General features: G+C 53.8%; 1 protein-coding gene across 2 annotated transcripts in view; it reads left to right on the forward strand.

Annotated features, from left to right (window-relative positions):
- Positions 1 to 4,408: 4,408 nt before the first annotated feature.
- Positions 4,409 to 12,016, forward strand: part of COL6A2 (collagen type VI alpha 2 chain) — a 28,552-nt gene continuing 20,944 nt past the window's right edge. For both annotated transcript variants that reach the window (XM_031461067.2, XM_064476770.1), the window contains exon 1: positions 4,409 to 4,491. The gene's annotated coding sequence lies outside the window, so the exon portion shown is untranslated. The remainder of the gene's footprint in view (positions 4,492 to 12,016) is intronic.

Genomic DNA, 12,016 nt, shown 5'->3' on the forward strand with positions numbered 1-12,016 from the left:
CCCTCCACAGGAGAAAGGGGTAGGGGCAAGCGTCCCAGCAGGGCCACAAAACAGTGCTTCGCCTCCGGCAGTCCAACCTGAAGCCAGAGCCTGGTGTCCCCCGGGGGCAGAAACGGGATGCTGGGCTGCCCCCTCCCCCAGCTCAGGAGACGGGCCGCCTTCCTCTGAAGGTGAGCATCTTCTGCAGGTGCTGGCCTTGCTCCAGAGCCCGGGACCCACCAGGGGCCCCGCAGGCACCCTTCCCACTGACGCCTCCAGCGCCAGGGCCCAGCACAGCGCTGCCTGCACCCAGCCGGCCTGCGGCACAGATGTTTCTTGCTCCTGGGCCCCCTCAAAGCTGCCTCCCGGTCACCTAAGACCTGAGTCAGAGCGACACTGCTAAGAGCAGAATGTGCTGCCTTCAGAGCCCAAAAGGCCTGCCAGGCCTGTGCTTCCTTCCTCGAAGGGGGACCAAGACGCAGCCACTTTTTACTTTGGGGGGCATCCTGGTGCCCCTGACCACCAGCCCCTGAAACTTGCCTGAAGTGCAGATCCCTGGATTTTCAGGAGGCTCCCTCCCACCCTCTGGGGCACCTGTGTCTTATGGCCTCCTGCTCACTCGCCTCCCCCCTCGCAGGCCTGTGCGCGATGTCATCACTGCAGGGATCTGTGTCCTGCCCTGGGGCTGTCCAGGGGCCCAGGCTCCTCGACTGCGACGGGCAGAGGGGAGAGGCAGCTCGGCCTTGAGGCCGAACCTTGAACAAGGACTGACATCCTCCCACGTGACTGCAAGCAGCTTCTGAGCCCCTCTTCTAACTGGATTGGAAAGTTGATGGCTGGTCCACAGCCTCACTGATCCACTACAACGAGGATCCACGTCCAGCACAGCAGGCGCCCTTGGGCCGCTGCCCGGTTGAGTCCCACTGGTCTGCAGGGCCTCTCCAGGACCCGCCAGTCTGCAGCCCTTGTCGCCCCAGAGACGTGAGGGCCCACCTGCCTGCATCCTCCAGGCCGTGACCTCCAGCATGTCACGCAGCCTGTGGTTCACTGCCTCGGCCGCAGAGGGGTCCCCGCTGCGATGTCTGTGACCACACCGCAGGGAGCCCAATTGCAGTGACTCCAATGGCCAGCTGCACACTTGGGGACAAGGAAAATGATCACTGGGCAGTCTGACCAGGGACCCCACTGTGACCAACACTTCTGCCAGGACTCTCATCAACAGGCCCACTAAGCCCCTCCTCCAACAGGGAGGCCGTGCTGACGCTGTGGGCCTCCAGGGGCCAGTGTCCACACAGACGCCGTGTCCAGTCACCCTCAGAATGTCTTGACGGGCCCCTATCCCCTGTGTTGAGTCACCCAAGTAGACGCTGCAGGCCTTTTGGGGAGAACTGGGGACTCACAATATACACTTGCCAGGGCATGGCCCGGCCACCAGGCCACCTCTGCAGTCAGCAGTTCCAGATGGGAACATTAGCTCCGTCTGAGAAAGACTCAGGATCCTGGCTTTTTGCTGGAGGCGCTGCCCTCGGCCCTCCGTCCCTTCCTCCGCGCCCTCCAGGGCAGCTCCAGAACCTGTACGCTGCTCAACAAGGGCCTCACTTTCTCTGGGCTTCTGTGCGCCATCCCAGAATTGAGTTTGCCCTGTGACCTGCCAGAATACTAAATCCTAAGTTCTGAGAAACTGTCCCCAAGTCGATGATTTTTGCTTATCCAGTCTCCTGCTCTGGTCCGGGGATCAAGGACGCTCCAATGCCAACCCCAGGGCGGCTGCCTGGCTCTGGCAGCTCCTCTGATGTGCAACCTGGTTCCTTCTAAGCAGGCCCCGCATGTCCCCACCCAGGCTGCACTGGACTTTCTCCCAGGCGTTGGCCTGGCAGCCAGGAGGCAGGCCAGGGTGGCCTCCGACGGGGACCCCTGTTGCTTGCTGCAGGGAGGCCCCTGTATCCTCTCCCAGCACAGAGGAAGGGCTGGCTCTGCAGGGGAGGATGGGGCCCTGCAAGTTCCAAGGGGTCAGGGGTCTGCAGATCCACATCCTCAGGGCTCCCACCCAGATGGCCCAGCCCAGGTTTCAGGGTCTCAGGTTTTCTCGGCCAGGGTCCTGGCTGTCGCAGACCAACGATGGCTGAGCCGTCAGCACACCTGGAGCTGGGGACGCCTCACTGTCACCATCAGCCGCTGCTCAGCCCTCAGCATTTCTCCTGCAGGAGACGAGATTTCTTTCTAGGCCAGAGATGCCTCTGGCTCCCACTCTGAGCTTCTAGCTGCTGGTTAACTGCCTCGGTCTCCCGTTGTCTCTCTGCAGGACCACCAGTGCAACTCTGCCCTGAGCAGCCAACCCGCAGACACGTTCAGCCACCTGAGTGGTCACACCTGCAAGGTGCTCCCTCTACCAGGACATTTTCCCAAGTCACCCCTAGTGAAATCTAGCACTGGGGCATCCACCTTGTGCCGGGAGCTATCTGCCCCCCCCACCAACCTGGACGGGGCCCCTTGGCCTGCCAGCTGGGGGCAAGGCAGCGTGAACCCCCTACAGTGCTCCTGTGTTCAGTGGAGTCCTCTGAGAAGGAGGCACCAGGGCTGGGCGAGATGTGACCAGAGGTTTAATGGGGCGCTGGCTCTGAAGGACCCAGGGGAGGAGGCGAGGATGACGGGCGAGCCCTCAGACCAGAGGTGAGCCCCCCCGGAAGGGGAGGGGCTGGGTGGAGGAGTGGCTGCCCACAGAGCCGTTCCTAGACTGCCCTGGCCATGTTGATGGGGACACTGGAGCCAAATTAACCCCTTAAAAGATCTGGGTCTGGTAGGAATGGACCTGTGCTCACACCCCCGGGAGCAGCCCCCTGGGAAGTGCTGCCCCAGAGAGCGTGCGGAGGACCCAGAGGAGCAGCTCCTGCGAGGCACCTGCCCACCCCCAGCTTCAGCTGGGCTCCAGGCAGTGGGAGCCTGAGCTTGTCTTCCTGGCCACCACGTGGCTGCCATACTCATGCACACTTGTACAGACACACACACACTCACACGCTCACAGCTGCACACAGACACACGTCACACACACACACATATCCTCACACATTCACCCTCCTCCTTCAGTGCCACCGGCTCCAGGCACCCACCGCACCCGGGAAAGGACGCTGGGGAGGAGATGAGGGACCCGTGCTGCCCAGGGAGGTGTGGGCAGTGGGGGGTGGGAGGCACTGATGGAGTCCAGCCTGAGGGGTCTCTGGGGGCCGGGAGCAGGTGGGAGGCAGGGTGCTGCAGCCAGGGCATAACTTGCAAGCCCTTTGGAGGGTAGAGCAGGGGCTTCCTGTCCTGTCGCCAGGCTGCAGGGGCCGCATGTCCCTCCTCACATGGGAGGGTGTCCCCCTCTGCTTGAACAGTCACTACTGCTGGGCTCATTGGGGACATAAAGACCCCTGCTCTCGGCCACCTTACTATCCCTCCAGGAGATGGGACCTGGCTGTACCAGAATCAGGGTGCAGAGGGAGGGAGATGTTCAGGAAGACCAGAGGTGCTGCATGCAGGGAGCACACAGGCAACCAAGGGGCTCTGGGGTCCCTCTCCCCTGGGGAGGAGGGACTAAGTCAGAGACCCTCAAAGCTGCTCCTCTGAGGCTGGAGCCACCCCTACCGCTGTGTGGTCCCCTTCGAGGCCGAGGACGGCTGTGATGCACCCTGTCCCAGAGCCCAGGGACCTGTCCCCACTCCTGCCCACACACCACCTCACAGAGGAGCATTGATCCCGGGGGCTGCCGCTCCTAGGGGAGTGGGGACCCCTTCCCACCCTCTCCCAGACGCAGGTAGGGCCTCACAGTGGCCCTAAACACACACACGTCGCTGGGCTCTTGCAGGGAAGCGGGGTCCAGCCAGCACCACCAGGCCCGCACTCCCCGCCCAGAGCACCAGCTCTCGCCCCTCCCCAGCCGGCACTTCACCTCCGAGGGGCGAGGACCCCACCGCGGGGACACACGTTGTGACCCGTGGGTCTCAGAGCTGCGTGTCCCAGAACGGCAGGTCGTGCGCAAGGGGAGCACGGGGAGGGGACGCCGGGCGGGAGGACCCTGCAGCCGGGGCTGCTCCTCCGAGGTCTGAGTGAGTGACGAGTCGGAGGCGCCCCAGACCCCGGAATAGACGTCCCAGGGGGCGGGCAGCAGGCAGCAGGGACGTCAAGTCCCAGTCCGAGCAGCGGCCAGGGCTGGGAGGGGTTCGGACCTCGCAGGGACGCCTGGCGGCAGGGGGCTCTCCCGGCCCCCCGAGCGCCCCGTCCCGACCCGGCCCTTGCTCTCGCCGCACCCTGTTCCCTCGGGTACCCTCCCGCCCCCGCCCCGCCGCCATCCGCGGGGCCGCAGCGCCGCCCGGTGGCCGCGGCGCCGGGGGGGGGGGGGGGAGGCGGGGGCGCGGGCGCGGGGTCGCGGGGGGCGGGGAGTAGGCGCGGCCCCTCCCTCCTGCCCACTCGGCGCGGTCAGAGCCCGGAGCCTCCTCGCTGCGGACGGGTCCGGGAGGGTGCCCGACGCGCGGTCAGGTAAGGCCCGGGCAGCGCCGCCCCGCTCGGCGCCGGGATGCGGCCACTCGGCTTGGACTGCCGCTCGCCCTGTGGGGCCCTGCCCGCCGGGTGGCCCCCATTTCCACCCCGACCCTCGCTTGGGCTCCCCAACGTCCGCGCCCGGGAAGTGGCGCGAGGGCCGTCCGCTGTCCCCTCCTCTCCTGGGGCCGAGCTGGGCCCCCTGCCTGGCGCTGAGACTGCGGGCCGTCCGCCCTCCCTGCCCAGGTCCCCGGTCTGCCGCCGGACCCGTGGCCGCTTCTGGGAGCTTCGACTCTGTCTCTGGCCCGGGGACACCTTCAGAGGTTGAGGAGCCCAACTCACCCCCATGGGATGGTCCCCCACGCTGGAAACTGGGCGCAGGGTCTCCAGTGCTGCTGGCCCCTCGCCTCCCGCTTGGGCCGGGAGGGAGCGGGTGTCCCTCCTCCTCCTGGGCCCTGGGCGGAGTGGCCCCTCGAATGCGCTCCCCAGGGACCAGCTTCCCAGCTGGGACAGCAGGGGAAGAAGAGCCTCTTGACAGCCAGAGGGACGGGTGAGGCGGACAGGGAGAGAGGGCAGGTCACACCCCACCCATCCAGGACTGGACTCAGCAGGACCCCAGTTCCTCTGAGGCTGTTGGTGGCCCACGGGCATCTCCCCAGGTACCCCCCTGCAAAGTCAGCTGAGGGAGACCAAGCTGGGGAGCTGGGGGGGGGGGGCGCAGGGAGTGCGGTGGGGGCCCAGCTGGCTGTGCCCGGCGGCTCCCCTGCTGGGCCGGCCCCACACCCACCCAGGAATCTTCACAGGGCTCAGCAGAGCGCCTACCGGGCCCAGCACCCACTGGGGGGTGGGGGGGTCAACTGCTGAGAGGCCTCTACTGGTACTAGCAACAACAGAAAGGGCAGGGCGGGGGCCGGCGTGCCTGCCGCCCTGCCCTGCCCAGGGCCCGTGGAGGAGTGCTGCCCCATGCCAGCGAGGAGCCGACGGCTCCCACGCCCACACTCCCAGGCCACCCCACTGTCCCCAAGGAAAGGATGTCCCTTGTCGGTTGACACCCAACAAGAAGGAGGCTTGAGGTCCACAGATTTCCCTGGTTTTGGGGTGGTTTCCCCAGTAAAGGAGTTCTGGCCTGGAGGCCATCTTACACTGGGGGTTTATTCCCGCCTGCCTCATCAGAGCCAGGAGGCCAGACGGGCACTTGGGGCTCCAAGGAGGTAAGTTATCTGCCTTCCTACCATCATTTGGAGACAGAAGAGCAGGGCTGGAGAGAAGGCCTGTGCCCCCAGGACATAGGTGGCTCGAGGGGCTGGACACAGGGGCCCAGGTGTGTCCCCTCAGCAGGACATGGTTCTCAGGGGCCACTGGGCCCTCTGGCCACTGAGAAGCTGCTGCCTGAGAGTGAGCTGGGAGGCCTGTGAGGGCGGCAGCAGGCCTGGGGCAGCAGTGGGGCATGTCTACGCTGGAAGCCACGGGACGGTGACATCCAGGAGGAAAGCTGGGCTCAGGCCACTGAGTCACCTGTCGGTGGGGCTCGGGCCCCTGCGCCAGGCAGTGCACTTCCACACCCAGCGGTGACCCTGCATGACCAGCCAGCGCAGGCAGCTTTGTTTGAGGGGAGGGGCCCACTAAGGTCCCTCGGAGGTCGTGGGGAGCCACGGGCAGCAGGAGGCCTTCAGACAGCTCCCTGGAAGGGTCTAGGGCCCAGGAAAAGGAGCTGGACCCGAGGGTGTTCCCGGGGCTGCAGGGGAGGGTGTGGGCTGAGCCCGTGCCCTCACTGTAGGAGGGGAGCAGGCTCAGGAGCCGCAGCCCTCTTAGCACCAGGGCCACCCGGGGCTCCAGGCGCTCAAGTGCAAGTAGACCGTGTTCGTAGCCCCAAGTGCTTTATGATGCTGGAAAACCTAGCTCTTGTGATTAACTCAAGAAAAACTCAAATAGCTTGATTCTTTCCCACGTTCCAATGGGTCGGTCCTCCCTGCAGTTTCTTTCAAACGTCTGTGCAAAGCCATGGGACCCTGGTGTGGGGCACACTGGTACCGAAGCCGGGCTCATGGAGTGCTGCTTACTGGGAGCTGGGGGAGCCTGACCCCCGCCTGGAGCACATGTTGGGCTTGGGCCATATCTCACAGCTACGTTCTCCAAGAGCCGGACGCGCACCTGCCCAGGAGGTCTGAACACGTCAGCACCTGAGCCACACCGGTGGGCAGCCTCTGGGGGCCCGTTGTAGATCCTGTAAGGAGCCCATGGAGGGCAGGGATCCCAGTTGTGAGGGGCCTCTGCTCCTCGGAGAGCAGAGTCCAGGTCAGAATTTCTGAAAAGTGTCAAGGCTCCCAGGCGTGTGGTCAGAGCCATTGGAGGCATGGGCCTGGCTCCGGCACTGTGGGTGGCGCCGCCGCCGTGCTTCAGTGCTGGCCAGTTGCGTGGGGCGGTGCGAGCTGATCTGTCTGCGTGTCCCTGGTGTCTGTGCAGTTTGACCACCGACCATTTGTACTGTTGCTTGTTTCCTGATTATGACTGCCCTGCGTTCCTAATGAGAGATCATTTTTTACTAATTTGTAAGAGGGTTTTTTCCCTCATTTTTAAAAATTATGCTTGAATACACGTAACACAAAATTTGCCATCTTAACCAGTCTTAAGTGCACAGCTCACTGGGGCTAAGTGCACTCGTATTTTTGTGCTACCATCACCGCCATCCAGCTCCGGAACGCTTTCCTTGTTGCAGAACTGAAACTGTCCCTTTAAACACCAGCTCCCCAGCTCCTGGCAGCCACCATTCTACTTTCTGTCTCTGTGATGTCTGAGATACTCTAAGTACTTCATATAAGTGAATCATATAGTACTTGCCTTTTTGTGACTGGCTTATTTCACTCAGCATAATGTCCTCAAGGTTTATCCATGTCATAGTGTGTGTCAGAATTTCCTTCTTTTTTAAGGCAGAATAATATTCCATTGTGTGGATGGACCACATTATGCTTATCCATTCATCCATCAATGGACACTTGGATTGCTTCCACATTTTAGCTAGAGTGAGTAATACTACTGTGAACAGGGTGTATACCTAGCTCTTTGAGACCCACTTTCAATTCTTTTGAGTATGTATTTTCCCAGAAGTAGAATTGCTGGATCATATGGTAGTTCTATTTTTATTTTTTTGAGGAACCACTATACTGTTTTCCATACAGCTGTCATTTTACATTCCCACCAAAAATTCCAGTTTCCCCTTATCCTCTCCAACATTTGTTGTTTTCTGGTTTTTGGTACTATCCATCCTAATGGGTATGAGGTGGTATCTCACTGTAATTTTGGCTTGCATTTCCCTAGTGACTTAGTGATGCTGAGCACCTTTCCTGTGATGCTTTTAGTCTCTCACCATTGAGTATGATGTTTGCTATGGGATTTTCATATATGGCTTTTATTATACTGAGCTAGTGTCCATCTATTCCCAGTTTGTTGAGTTTTTTAATCATGAAAGGACATTGAATTTTATCAAAAGGTTTTTCTGCATCAACTGAAATGGTCATGTGGGCTGTTCCTTCACTCTGTTAATGTGGTGTGTTACATTAATTGATCTTCATATATTAAACTATCACTGCATTCCAGGAATAAATCCCACTTGGTCGTGATGTTTAGTACTTTTTCTATCCTGTTTAATTCTGTTTGCTAATATTTTGTTAAGGATTTTTATATCCACGTTGATAAGGGATATTAGCCTGCAGCTTTCTTTTCTTGTAGTGCCTTTGTCTGGCTTTAATACCAGGGTAACCCTGTCCTCATAGGGTGAGTTTGGGGATACTCCCTCCTCTTCAGTTTTTTGGAAAAGGTTGAGCAGTATTCGTATTAGTTCTAACTTTAAATGATCTGAAGAATTCACCAGGGCTTTTCTTTGTCAGGAGATTTTCAATTACTGATTCAATCTCCTCAGTAGTTATAGGTCAATTCAGAATTTCTATTTCTTCGTGGTTTTGTCTTTGCCAATTTTGTGTTTCTGGGAATTTGTCCATTCCATCTAGGTTATCTGATTGGCTGTTGCACAACTGGTCACAGTGCTCTCACATAATTCTTATTTCTGTGCAATCAGTAGTGATTTCCCACCTTCATTTCTGATGTTGGTAACTTGAATCTCCTTTCTTTTTCCCTTAGCCCATCGAGCTAAAGGTATGTCGATGTTGATCTTTCTGAAGAACCAACTTTTGGTTTCATTGGTTTACTCTGTTGGTTTTCTATTAACCGTTTCATTGATCTTTGCTGTAATTGCTATTATTCCCTTCCTTCTACTAGCTGTTTCGTTTCTTCTTCTTTTTCTAGTTCCTCAAGCTGTAGAGTTAGGTTGCTGACTTGAGCTCTTTCTTGTTTTTTAATGTAAACCTTTATGACTGTAACTTGCTCCTTCACGCTGCTCCTGCTGTGTTTCTTGCATTTTCGTGTGACTTGTTTTCACATTTAGTAGTCTCTGAATTATCTTCTAATTTCCTTTGTGATTCCTCTTTGGCCTATTGGTTGTTTAAGAGTGCATTGTTTAATTTCCACAATTCTGTGAATTTTCCAGTTTTCCTTCTGTTATTGATGCCTAACATCATCCCGTTGTAATCAGAGAAAATACTTTTATGATACTTTCTTTTAAAATCTATTGAGGCTGCCATTGTTATTACACTTCTCCCTGTCATTGCCAGCTGCTCCCTCTCTGGCTGAGTTGACTTCCAGGGGATTTAAAGGGTTGGTATCTTTTTTCTTTCATTCATTTTTCTCTTTCTCTCCTTCTGGGAGCCAGACATTGAAGACTATGATGTTTAAAAGCAACTGTATATAGAAGGAAAATTAGACAGGCACTGCCCAAGCTCAGGGGAAGGTGCAGGCTCAGAAAAGACGTGAGAAAACCTTACAGTCACTCCTCAGGCTGATCCTTGGCACAGAGACAGCCTACAGTGATCAAAAACAAAAACTAACAGACCAACAAAAAATCAAAAACAGCAAGCCCTGGGGAAGAGGAAGAATCTGATTTGCAGATGTGACCATTTTAGATTCAAATGTCCAATTTTTAACAACAACAACACCTCAAAAAGCAAACAAAGGAACAGGAAAATATGGCCCATTCAAAGGAAAAAATATAAACCAGCAGAAACAGTCCCTGAAAAAGACCTGATGATGGATGGACTAGACAACGACTTTAACACAAGCATCTTAAAGATGCTGAAGGATCTAAGGAAGATGTGGAGAAAGTCAAGAAAATAATGTATGAACAAAACAGAAATATAAATAAAGAGATAGAAAGCCTAGATAGAATCCAAAAAGAAATATTGTAGCTGAAGGCTACAGTAACTTTTAGTTTTTCATTAGAGGGATTCAAAGGCCAATTTGAGCAGACAGGAGAAAGGGTCAGTGAAGTAGAAGATAAAACAATGGAAATTATTGAGTCTGAGGAACAGAAAGAAAAAAGATTAAAGAAAAGTGCACAGAGCTTAAAGGACCTGCATACATGTTTTGGAAGTCCCAGAAGGAGAAGAGAGAGAAAGGGGCAGAGGGGATGTGTGAAGAAACTTCCCAGATTTGATGGATGACATGAACATAAACATCCAAGACAAGTAGGGTGAACTTAAAGAGACACTGATGCACATTGTGACCAAACTGTCAAAAGACAAAGACAAAGAGAATTTAGGAATCAGCAAGAGAGAAGTGACTCGTCACATCCAAGGGCTCCTCAATAAGATTATCAGATTTCTCATCAGAAACTTTGGAGACCAGAGGCAGTGGGCTGATATATCAAACTGTTAAAAGGAAAAAAAGAAGTCACCCAAAAGTTCTATATTCAGCAAAACTGTCCCCCAAAAGTGAGGGCAAAATGAAAACATTCTCAGATATACAAAAGCTGAAGGAGTTCATGCCCACTAGACCTGCCCTGTAAGAAATGCTCAGAAGAGCCCTGCAGGTGAGATGAAAGGACACTAGACAGCAAATTGAAGGCATATGAATATCTCAGTGACGGTAAATACGTGAACAGTTATAAAAGCCATTGTTACTATTATTGTTGTTGTTGTTGTTATTGTAACAATGGTTTGTAACTCTACTTTTTTTCTACATAATTTGAGAGACTAGTACTTAAAAAAACTAATATTAATCTAATATATACTCAAGAGTGGAATTGCTGTATCATATGGTAAGTCTATTTTTAGGTTTTTGAGACACCTCCATACTGTTTTCCACAGTGGCTGCACCAATGTACATCCCCATCAGCAGTGTAGGAGGGCTTCCTTTTCTCCACATCCTCGGCAACATTTGTTATTTGTTTTCTTTTTGAGGACAGCCATTCTGACAGGTGTGAGGTGCTATTGCATCGTGGCTTTGATTTGCAGTTCCCTGATGATTAGCAGAGTTGAGAATCTTTTCCTGTGCCTGTTGGCCATCTTTATTTCCTCTTTGGAAAAACGTCTATTCAGTTCTTCTGCCCATTTTTTAATCTAGTTGTCTGTGTTTTTGATGTTGAGTTGTATGAGCTGTTTATATATGTTGGATATTAATCCCTTTTCTGTCGCATCATTTGCAAATATTTTCTCAGTAGGTTATCTTTTCATTTTGTCAATGGTTTTCTTTGCTGTGCAAAAGCTTTTGAGTTTAATTAGGTCTCATTTATTTATTTTTGCTCTTACTTCCTTTGCTTTAGGAGACAGATCCAAAAATTTTTTGCTACAATCTTTGTCAAAGAGTGCTCTATGTTTTCCTCTAGGAGTTTCATGCTGTCTGGTCCTACTCTTAGGTCTTTAATCCATTTTGAGTCTATTTTTGTGTATGGTGTTAGAGAATGTTCTCATTTCATGCTTTCGCAGGCAGCTGTCCAGCTCTCCCAGCACCACTTGTTGAAGAGCCTGTCTTTTCTCCATTGCGTATGCTCGCCTCCTTTGTCGTAGGTTAATTGACCATAAGTGTGTGGGTTTAGTACTGGGCTCTCTATCCTGTTCCTTTGATCTATGTGTCTTTTTGTGTCCTTAACCTACTGTTCTGATTCCTGGAGCTTTGTACTATAGTCTGAAGTCCTCCAGCTCTGTTCTTCTTAAAGCTGGTATTATTGTAACTTTGGTTTACAACTCTACATTTTGTTTTCTACATAATTTAAGGGATCAATGCATCAAAAATAATATTTGTTTATGTTTTTGGACACAAAATGTATACAAATGTAATTTTGTGACATCAATAACTGAAAGAGATGGGGAGGGAACTTTTTTGGTAATAAATATATGATAAAATTTATTTAAAAAGAAAAAGCAGAAAGCAAGGCACAATAATACAAATGTCAGGATGTCAGTTACTCTGGTGGGGTAGGCGGCATTTGGGACAGGAGAGGAGAACAAATAGACGTTTTAAAAAATAAATTGACTGGCAGAGAGAGCTTGTAAAGGAACAGTTTTTGTATGTTATTGAAGTTAAGCTGGTTTAAATTCAAGTTGGAGTGTTACAACTTGAGGATGTCAAGTGCAATCCCATGGTAACCGCAAAGAAAGTACCTAAAGAATAAGCACAGAAAGACGTGAGGGAGGGATTT

Source organism: Camelus dromedarius, chromosome 2 (genome assembly GCF_036321535.1).
Source record: "Camelus dromedarius isolate mCamDro1 chromosome 2, mCamDro1.pat, whole genome shotgun sequence".
In the NCBI taxonomy this organism is placed as follows: domain Eukaryota; kingdom Metazoa; phylum Chordata; class Mammalia; order Artiodactyla; family Camelidae; genus Camelus; species Camelus dromedarius.